Genomic DNA, 12,096 nt, shown 5'->3' on the forward strand with positions numbered 1-12,096 from the left:
ACCAACCTATCAAATCGTACAAATTTTCTATAGAGGATTGAGCCCCCAAGGGAAGTCGTGTCTTGATGTCGGAGCCGGAGGCCCAATTATGAACAAGACCAAAGAAGAGGTTGTAGATATAATTGAGGATGTAGTTCGTCACTATATGGATTGTCAAGAGGGAGGGAGAGATTCCATAAGCAAGAGTGGCTCAACGGTTTATTCGGTTGATCATCTTAATGCAATCAATAACTTTTCTTCCCAAATCTCAAACTTGGGAAAGGAGATGACATTGATTAAATCCAAGCTAGAGAGTGCCTATTCAATTGCACCAAGTCTTCCCTCACACATAAAAGGGAGAGGTACACCTTCTAAGTCTACTCCTCCTTCTACTTCGAGTAATATGCCAAGTGGTTGTATCTTTTGTGATGTTTGTGGGTCTTATGACCATGATTCTTCAAATTATCCAAATGCTTTTGAGAATTATGATGATGTTGAAAACAATGATTGTGAGCAGGTGAATTTTGTATCTAATAATAACAATGGACAAAGATTTGATGGTCCAAGGAATTTTGGAAATACGAATTCTCACCAACAAGGTAGTTTTGATAACTACAACAATGGTTGTTATAGGAACCAAGGAAATCAAGGTTTCCGAGGTAACTATAACAACCAAGTGTATAGTAATCAAAACCAAAACCAAGGGTATGGAAATCAAGGCCAATCTCATGGCTTTGGTGGCCAGCACCAAAATTTTGGTAACAATCAAGGCCGAGGTAATTGGAACAATCAAAATAGGGGAAATTTTCAAAACAACAACCAAAGGGGACCCCACCCGGATTTGCTCCAAGACCTCAAGAAAATGGTGATAATTCTTATCCTCAACCCCCATCTTCCAAGACTACCTTAGAGGAGATCATTGAGAACCAAACCAAGATTTTGAACACCTACATGTCGGTGAGTGATAAGAAGTTTAATGAGACAATGACACACAATAAGATGCTTGAAACCCAAATCACTCAACTAGCCAACACTTTAAAAGATTGTGCTAGCCCTTCTTCACTACCCTCTCAAGGAGTTGATCCTAAGAAACCCGTTTATTCTATCACCACAAGGAGTGGAAAAGTGCTTGAAGAGAGAGTTTCTAGGAATAGTGAGAAGGATGAGAGGAAGAGTGATTGTGACTCAAGTGAGGACAAAGAGAAAGATGTGTCAAAGAGTGTGAGAAAAGAGGAAGTCCATGAGAAAAAGAAGAGTGTTGAGAGAGTGCAAGAGGAAGTGAGAAAACCCGACCTTCCATATCCCCAAAAGTTTATGAGGAACAAGTTATATGAACAATTTGGGAAATTTCTTGACATGTTGAAGGAGGCCCATCTTTCTATCCCTCTCACCGAAGATATGACCCAAATGCCTAGATATTCCAAATTCCTTAAGGATATTTTAAGTGGCAAGAGAGAGTGCAATGAGATAGATTCGGTAGAGCTTGGTGAGTGTTGTAGTGCATTGATTCACAATGACCTACCAAAGAAGATGAAAAATCCGGGAAATTTCTCTATTCCTTGCAAGATCAAGAGTAAGTTGTTTGAAAATGCTTTGTGTGACTTAGGTGCTAGTGTTAGCATTATGCCTTACTCGGTGTTTAAGAAGCTTAAGCTAGGAGAACTTCTTCCTACGAACATGACCTTGCAATTGGCCGATAGATCTATTAAGTTCCCAAAAGGAAGAGTTGAAGATGTTCCCCTTAGGATAGGTTGTTTCACAATTCCCGTAGATTTTATTGTGCTAAAAATTGAGGATGACCACATTCCTATTATTCTAGGGAGACCGTTCTTAGCTACTTTGGGTGCTCTAATAGATGTTAAGGGAGGTCATATCACTTTGAGAGTTGGTAATGAAAAAGAAAGTTTTAAGCTTAAAACAATGCATGAATCCTTGTCTTTTGTGAAGGGAGTCATGAATGATAATTCCCTTCGTTCATTAGATAATGTGTGTGTGATTAATTCTTCAACTAACCATGTTCATGAGATTTTTGATGATGTGCTTGTGAAGTTTGATGGCATGAAAGTTAGTGAAGAAGAAAAGCTTTCAAAGGCCAAGGACGAAGAGGTAATTGACATTCCACATTGGTTTGAGCTTTGTCCTCAAGAGGAGGAGGATGGTTCCAAGGAAGTGGATGGTGTTGACCCGTCTACAATAAGGAACAAGGCCAAAAAGAAGGCAAGGGATTCTAGGAAGAAGCGGATGAGATTGAAGTTGAAGAATGAGAAGGTTGTTTTTGAAGTTCTAGCAAATGAGGTTTCATCAAGCAACAACGAGGAGTTGCTACAAATTGAAGAGAAATTTTTGCTTTCCTCCACTTTTGAGTAAGGTGGTGCCCTTTGACCCTCCATGATTTGGAGGAAGGGTCGAGCTTAGGACCTTTGTTTGGTTAAGTGATGGTAATACCCAATTGTTGGAAATTTGTTTGGTGTTAAAATAAATTGTTTTTATGGAGGTGTTAAAAACTGTTTTCGGGTTTTTATGAGGTGTTAAAATCTAAAATATCCTTTTAAAAAAAAAATAATAAGTTTCAAATAACTACTACAATTCTATACTAATATTTAATTACATGAAAATTTGCAAGTCATACAAACTGCCACATGTCACCATATAAAATATTCCTTTTTTTTTCTTTTTTTTTTTTTGACATTGGAAAAAAAATATATTTGCTTTTTACCTTCAACTTCCCCTTTCCAATCATTTACATAGTTAATTATGCCATTTCCCTTTTATATTTAATCCATCAAATCTTTCCATTTTAACTTTATTAGCTTCACACCCCAATTTTAATGAACCAAAACTCATCATCTAACATTGTTTCAAAAAATTTATTTTACATTATTCATAACCATGACCGATAAATATAAGCTTCACATGTCATATTCTAATTTTTTTAAAAAAAAAATTGCATTAACCCTTTCTTTTTTTTTTTCCGAAGGGTGTCATTAACCCTATTTAAGTTTTAATATTTGTTTAATTTCTCGATTTTCCTTAACCATCCAAATCATTATATATGATTTACATCACTCTTCTTTTTAAATGAACAAGATACGGAGTATAGTATATGAATTTAAGTTATTTATATTTGATAATACTAAATATTTTATGTATTAATAATATAGTATATACTTATATATTTAAAAATTGAATTCAGCTGTGTATTGCACGGGATAAAAATTAGTTCAAATTAACATGGAAAATAAATCCATAAATTCCTTTCCCAAAAAAAAAGAAGGAAAAATACACTTTAATAATCCCAACTATGAACGATTTACCTACAATAATCCCAACTCACGTCTATTTTCTAATAATCCCAACTATGCCCTGAGTTTTCCTCCAGCAGTCCCAACCGGTAAACACAAAGTCGACGACCTGTTATAACAGGTACCATGACACGTGTCAACATGTGATTGGTCAATTTTTTAAAAAAATATAATAAAAACCATTTAAAAAAAACAAAAAATGCCAGCCACTCTCTCCCCCACCACCAAACCTCCCCGGAACCCTAACCACAACCCTAGATCTCACCGGAAATCGGCCGGCCTCTACCACCCACCCCCAACCCCTGAAACCGCCCAACCAACCCTCCCCAACCCCAAAACGAGAGCCCAACCTTGAATTCGACCACCTTAAAGGTCGTCACAGGCGTGGATTGAGTCTGGAGGTTGAAGATGAGGTCGACGTTGAGAATTCGGTGGGTGTTCGTGGATGTTCGTGGGTGTTCTTCAGCGTGGGTGTTCATGTAATCGTGGGTGTTCGTCAGCGGAGGAGAGAGAAAGAGGCACGAGAAGGAAAGAGAAGGGAGTTTCGTGGGTGTTCTTCAGGTGGGGTTGCGCTGCTGCGGTTGGTCGGAGGGGGTAGGTGATGGTTGAGGCGGCAGAGCCGCGGTGTTGGGTGAAGAAAAAGAGATTGAGCCGCCATGGTCTGGGGTAGGGAAGGAAATGGATCGGGTTCAGATCGGGTGGAGCTCCACCCGCATTCGTCACCTTCATCCATCCGTTTCACCCGAGCCATTCGTCACCCGCATAATACATCACCCGAAATCCATCCATCCATCATCCGCGGGTGAAACGGATGGGCCGGGTGGTAAACGGGTGGGTGAATAAAAATTAATTTTAGATAAAAAAAAAACTTGAGAAAACTATTTTGACCCTTTAATATTAAAATAATTATTGTAAAATAATTGTGATATGTCAAATATTAACATAAAAATAAATATAATCGTACCATACAACTTCTAATATTTAAATATTATGTATGTATAAGATATTTATATTTATTTTTAAAAAAATAAGTTTATTTATAATACTAAACGGATGGATGGATGGGTGATGGATGGAATTAACCACCACACGAATCCGACCCAATCCATCACCCGTCACCCGCCTCTCATCCATATAAACCAGGTTTTTCACCCGTTTAATAAAGCGGATGGACCGGGTGGTCGGATCATCCGTTGGATATTTCCATCCTTAGCATGGGGTTTCATGGTGGATGTAAGGTGGCTGAAGGGAGGAGGGGGTGGCTGGGATGACTTTTGTTTTTTTTTTATTTTTTTTATATTAAGCCAATCATGTTATGACATGTGGCATTTAAAATTAAAAAAAAAAAAGTTTACCCTTTTAGCAGGTAACTGGTTTTCTGTTGGAGGAAAACTCACCTAGTAGTTAGGATTATTAGAAAATAAACGTTAGTTGGGATTATTGTAGGTAAATCGCCCATAGTTGGGATTATTAAAGTGTATTTTTCCAAAAAAAAAAAAAAGGAAATTCTATAACTTCCTCTTATACTATTTTTTTTTACCCGTGCCCAGTTTATCTTTCAGATAAACAAAATTTGTTTATCTACGAGTATAAGCGTCTTTTCATGTATTAGTTGAGTGATACATGTGTCTTTTGATGTACTAGCTGAGGGGTACATGCCTAATTTGTTAAATACAAGTTGCAAACAATAATTAAACAGCTGTACAAAAGTACTAAATAAATGACCACTCTTTTTAATATGTTTACAAAAAATTTCACCAGATTAACAAAATTCGTTAATCTAGCAGATAAACTTGTATTTACCCGTTTCCCCCCTAAATATACATATATTTTGTGTATTAGTACGGGTACATTCTAGTAGTAAAAAATATAAAGCTTTTGAAATTTTTGATTTACCAAAAAGGAACACATACTTTGTATTAATAGATGAAGGAAGTGCTAACTTCACCTAACTTGGATAACTCAATTAGTTTGCCTAATTTTATATTTGACCCAATTAATTTGGTTAAAATTAATATGGCGCTCAACACAAAATGTAGAGAGAACCTATAAGGCTACAAGTACTTTTCTTTTGTTTTTTTTTTTTTAATGTTTGTTTTTGTTTTTTTTGGAAAATTTTGAAACTAATCCTACTTTTCACTGATTTGCTCAAAACAATCTCACCTTTGAATAAGCTAGAAATAATCCCACCTTTGACATCAACTTTCTTAAAATAGGTCTTTTGACCTAAAACATATTTAATAGGCAATTCTTTTTTTTAATCTTAAATATCTCCCCTCCCCTCACAATTCTCTCTCCACCATTGCTATCAACTCCTCATCTCACGCATCAACAGCGTCAACAACATTACCCACATCGCCACCTCTGCCTTCATTCCACCCGTGGAACACACATAACCATATCTCCACCTTTCCAAGCAACTACGCATTAACAAAACAAAAATAGCAACAACAATTAGCACCCAAATTGTAGTACTCTTAACTCGTAGAATACTAACGCCTAGCCAGAAACAACTATGCAACTGCTTCTCCCTCGTTACCTCGCCCAACAACAACCCGCAACAATCCAAGCTTCAAGCAACATCCAAAGCAAAGTAATTCAAGGCATGAATTGGGTTCGCATGAACATCCCACTAATGCGCCTGAATTCTAACAAATGTTAAACTTAACTACTGACTAAATGTAAGATTAAAGATTAAAAATGTTGTAAGCAGAAGCCTACAATTCATTAGCTTTGACTCATCTATAACTAATACTAAAGTATGTAGCAACCGCTGACATCATTCATTTATCCATATTGTACACGTGTCAGCTTCTCCTTTAATTTTTCCCACCAAAACTTTTTTTTTTCTCTTTTACATTTTTTTAATGCAAAAAACTAAATATTGGCTTTAAAATAATTTAATACAGTATACTATACAAATACCTCTTCACAATTTTTTTTGAACGGTTTCACAATTTTTTTTTGATAAACCTTTTGACAACCATTTATCCAATGGAATATTATTTTATTATTTTTTTTTAATGGAGTGTTGTTTTATATAGCTCTTTTTTTCACTATATCCGTGCATCGCACATAAGCTGATCTAGTTATCAAATAAATGGTCCCCAACCAAATGAAGTTCTTCTTAGAACATTATTGTAGCAGAGACAATTGAGATTTAATTAACAACATCATCACCCACCACCCAAGTACCCAACACTCACCTCACCATTTTCACGTCATTTCCTTATTGCCCCTGCTACACAACACAACAACAATACCAACCCACAATAATCCAAGCCGCCCTCAACACTCACCACCAAAATGGCAGCCACCATCAAAACACCCACAATTAAACAATTGACCAAACTATTTTTAAAGAAGGTGATGAAATCGTTTGGCTACAATTAAAAAATTGACCTGATTGGCGGCTATGATTTGTTAACGATAATGATGCTCGTGATTTGTGTTGATGAACGAAGTTCCATAAAATTTAGACCAAATTGGTGGCTATGTTGTTACGAAAGAGGTGGTGAGAAGTGAGAGAGGGAGTGTTTGGTGTGCTTGATGTGAGGAGGAGCAGGGTGTAGGTAGGTGCTGCTATGGTGGTTGTGACGGGGGAGGAGAAACAGGAGAGGAAGGACAAAAATTTGATTTTACTTTTTTTTTTAATTAAAAAGCCATATAGCCAATTAAGAAATAACACGTGTCAAATTTACTCGCTAAATAGGTTAATAAGTCCCAACATGTAAGAGCAACTCCAATGGTTATAAATAGGGACTTGCTTGCAATATTAAATAATCCCTAGCTACTATCATTGGAGCTAGAAAATGCAATTAGCTTCCCAAGAAAACTAGCTTTGTCAAGCTAGTTCGGTTGGAAAAAAACTTTCTAAAATAAAACAAATTAGAATAAATAAAATGAAATTTATCGACGTAAATTAAGGAGGTGTGATCCATTTAAATAGTAAGTTATTAGCTAGCCATTAATCCATTATAGGTAAAATGACAATTAGCATAAAAGATTATGTGGCATAGTAAGCTAGTTTGACAATTAGCTTGCCATTAATGGTCTTGTTTTAAGAATATTGATGTTAAAGGTGCTGGTAAAATAACTGTTGAAATCAATAACAAACAAAAAAGATTAGAACTTTCCTGGATTGAAGATCCCAAACTCACAGTCGCGCCGTGGAACAAAATCCACTGCCTTAGAAGCGAAATACGCCACCACCGGTACAAGTTTTCTAGTGACGCACGCCCCCCAAGTTTAACGCAACTCTCTCCGTAATCCGTGCACCCAAACTCGAAGAGTGGAATTGCTCAAGAACTGTTCAGATCTCAAAAGGTAGGTTTGTGTTTTCGGCTAGAAAGTGAATAATAATCTCATGAAAAGGCAAGACTCGTATTTATATGAGTCCCGGAAAAGGAAACACGCAAAGCAAACCGACCTAGGAAAAAAGGCGGGCCCGCTTGCCCGATCGGGCGCGAGATCGAATTTCTCCGGACGTCGTGTCGCGCCCGATCGGGCGGACACCGCCCGGTCGGGCGATCTGAAAACCCCATCCCGGGCGAGCCATCGGGCGAAGCCGCCCGATCGGGCTCGTCAAAAACTCGAGTTCGCCGCCCGGTCGGGCGAAGCCCGCCCGATTGGGCGCGAGAGATCTCGTAGAAAAACTCTTGTCCGCCGCCCGGTCGGGCGAAGCCCGCCCGATCGGGCGCGAGAGTTCCCTATTTTTCCTTGACCATCTCTGCCCGATCGGGCGCGAGTCATCCGTTTGCATTACCTATTTCCAACAATCCCCCACTAATGCGAGCGGATCTTCAACATGAAATCTGAACGGTAAATGAAAGTCTTAGTACTTAAATGCTAGTATCCAAAGGTTTGAACTGACACATTAGTGCACAAGGTTTTCAACACTTCCCTAGTGAGTATCCTAAGATTTGAACTCCTAGGAGCGAGGAAGGGACCTTGAATGCACATACCTTGAATTTAGAGCTTAAGCAACTCCGCCAATCTTGGCCAACACTTGGGCTCTCATGAGTACTTCAGGAAAACAATACTCCAGTCATCCCTTGAGAGAGGCCACCTCTCGTACTCACGTAGGTGTTCATCCTATGTGTTACTTACACACGTTCCCAGCAAATTCAAAGGTCTTTCCCTGCAGGCTTAAACATGTTTAAGCTCCTTTCAAACCAGAGAATTACATGCAATGGAACTAGAACATTAAGAACACAAGTTCTACCCTTCAACTTTCGGTGTCATTATCTATCCTGTTTTAAGAGCTACTGGGACAAAGGTCTTAACTCTCTTAAGAACCTCCATCTATCCCTGGTCAGAAAACAACTGGACTAATGACATTAAGAGATAAACTCATCCTAGCAGAATCTAACTGGTAAAACTTACCACTCTTATAGAGTAATAGATTCAAACACATGATACACACATAACAAATCCACATGATTCATTCCAATGAAACAAAATAACCAAAACAGGTTCCTGATTTATTAAAACCAATGTATCATGTCACATAGCTAGAATAGCTACCATTTCAAGTCATAACAACAAAGGTCCTAAACCCATACCAGTTGATGACTCCACCACTAGTCTACGACTTAATCCCTTAGTAAAAGGGTCTGCCAGGTTTTTCTCTGTTCGAACATAGTCCAACGAAATAACCCCATTCACAATAAACTGCCTCACAGACTCGTGTCTGACTCTTATGTGCCTTTTCTTACCGTTGTAAACGCTATTTTTAGCAACACATATAGCGGCTTGTGAATCACAATGCATAGGCACAGGTGGTGATAGCTTCCCCCACAAAGGAATATTAATAAGCAAATTTCTCAACCAATCTGCCTTTTGTGTAGCAAGATCCAATGCGATGAACTCAGCTTCTATAGTTGATCTAGCTATACACGTCTGCTTACCAGACTTCCATGAAACTGCACCCCCACTAAGGGTAAACACATAGCCACTTGTAGAGCTTGTTTCATCACTATCCGTTACCCAATTTGCATCACAATACCCTTCAAGAACCAAAGGATGACCAACAAAATTTAATCCCCAAGACATGGTTCCACATAGATATCTGAGCACACGCCTCAAAGCAAACCAATGTTGCTCACTAAGACAATGAGTATAGCGACTAAGTCTACTAACAGCAAAAGAAATATCAGGGCGAGTGCAATTTATCAAAAACATCAGACTACCAAGCACCTTAGCATATTCAGTTTGAGACACACCGTCCCCCACATTTTTCACCAAAGTTCCAGAAGGATCAAAAGGAGTTCTCAATGGAGGCAAATCAAAACAATTAAAGTTCTTCAGAATTTTCTCCACATAATGAGACTGAGACAGAAAATACCCTTTCTTGGTTTTAGTAACTTTAACACCAAGGATCACATCTACCTCTCCCAAATCCTTCATCTCGAACTTTGAATTTAAATATTTCTTAGTTTCATTTATGACATACATGTTTGTGCCAAATAGGAGCATGTCGTCAACGTACATGCATAATATCACACATTGCGCACCAAACATCTTAGAGTACACACATGCATCACTACCATTGACAACAAAACCAAAACTAAGAATAATTTTATGAAATTTTTCATATTATTGCTTCGGAGCTTGTTTCAAGCCATACAAGGATTTCTTTAGTCTGCACACCTTATTCTCCATCCCAGGAACTACAAAACCCGGAGGTTGCTCCATGTAGATCTCCTCCTCCAAATCGCCATTCAGAAAAGTTGTCTTAACATCCATCTGATGCACAATCAAGTTGTAAGATGAAGCTAAGGCAAACAAAACACGAATAGTGGCAATTTTAGTCACCGGAGAATAAGTGTAAAAATAATCAAGGCCAAATTTTTGAGTGAATCCTCTTATCACCAATATAGCTTTGAACCTTTCCACGGTGCCGTCGGTTCTCATCTTTCTCTTGAAAATCCACTTGCACCCAATAGCTCTGCTCCCTTTTGGCAGGTCCACAAGCTCCCAGGTTCCATTTGACATGATTGAGTCAAGCTCACTGTTTACAGCTTCCTTCCAGAATGTTGCATCTACTGAACCCATAGCTTCTTCAAACGATTTCGGATCTTCATCCACAACCTGTAGACACAGCATGATCTCATCTAGATCATCTTCGAACTCACCTAGATTTCCGCACTCTGCTATAAAGGCTGTTAGGAAATCAGGTCCAAAGCTTGTCTCCACTCTTTGCCTTTTACTTCTCCTAGGTTGAATCTCACTTTCAATCCTAGGGGAAGTATCTTCTGGCTCTGCAGATGAAGAAACTGAAGAAACATCGTTAGAAACTAAGATTTTCTTCAAAGGAAATACTTGTTCAAAGAACTCTGCATCACGAGATTCAGATATAGAGCGATCTTCCAGACTCATAAACCTGTATGCGGCACTATTCTCAGCGTAGCCAATGAAAACCGTATCATAGGTTCTAGAACCTATAGTTGAACGTTTGAACGATGGATAGCCCACCTTAGCTAGACACCCCCACACTTTCATGTGATTCAAGTTTGGAGCATAACCCTTCCATATTTCATATGGAGTCTTGGCTAACTTCTTGTGAGTTACTTTGTTCTGTACATAATTAGCTGATAGAACCGCTTCACCCCACAAATTGTCTGACAACCCGGAACTAAGGAGCATTGCATTCATCATTTCCTTCAAAGTCCTATTTTTCCTCTCTGCCACACCATTTTTCTGCAGAGTATACGGGGCCGATACTTCGTGAATGATTCCCTCACTTTCACATAAGTCCTTGAGGAAATCGGAGCCATACTCTCCACCCCTATCTGAGCGAACTCTCTTTATTTTCCGCTCCAACTGATTTTCTACCTCTGCCTTATACACAAGAAACTTGGACTCAGCTTCATCCTTCGTCTTTAAAAGATACACCTTGCTATATCTAGAACAATCATCGACGAAGGTGATATAGTAGCGTTTCCCGCCTCTACTTTCCAAGTTCTTAAAGTCTGCTAAATCTGAAAGAATTAGCTCAAGTGGTGTGGTCTCTCTATTCGTGACAGATTTGTAGGGTTTCTTCACGAATTTAGACTCCGCACACACTTCACATTTTTCGAATCCATCTAATGACATATTTGGGAGCAAATTTAAACTTTTCATTTGTTTCAATTTAGTTGCACCAACATGACCCAACCTACTATGCCATAATTCAAAGGACTCAACAATATAGGCAAAAGTAGAAATCTTATTCATTGAAGGAACAGTTACAATCTCAAGAACAAATAGGCCCCCACTAAGGTAACCCTTTCCAACATACTCCCCATTACGGGTTAACACAAGTTTATTAGCATCAAAAACTAACTTAACTCCTACTTTGTTCAATAAAGCACCAGAAATTAAGTTTCTACGAAGAGAAGGAACATACAACACATTGTGAAGAGCCAAGGTCTTCCCTGAAGTCAGCTTCAGAACCACTTTGCCCTTTCCAAGTACCTCAGAGCTGCTTGAATTTCCCATGTAGACTTGTTCACCTTCCTTTGCATCTTCCATACTTACAAACAGGTCCTTGTTAGCACAGAAGTGCTTAGATGCACCAGTGTCCACGATCCATTCACTGTTGTTCTCAACCAGGTTGACTTCAGAAACAACTACAACAATCACATCTTCATCCTCATTCTCAACCAGATGAGCATGACCCTTGATTCCTCCACTCGATTTTAGATTTTTCTTCTTCTTGTTTTTGCATTGTGAAGCAAAGTGCCCCACTTCACCACACGACCAACACTTGACAGTGACTTTCTTCCCAATCTTGCCCTTAGCTTAGAGATTTCCCTTCTTCTCAAAGCTCCCC

This window comes from Chenopodium album, chromosome 1, assembly GCF_948465745.1.
Source record: "Chenopodium album chromosome 1, dcCheAlbu1.1, whole genome shotgun sequence".
Classification (NCBI taxonomy): domain Eukaryota; kingdom Viridiplantae; phylum Streptophyta; class Magnoliopsida; order Caryophyllales; family Amaranthaceae; genus Chenopodium; species Chenopodium album.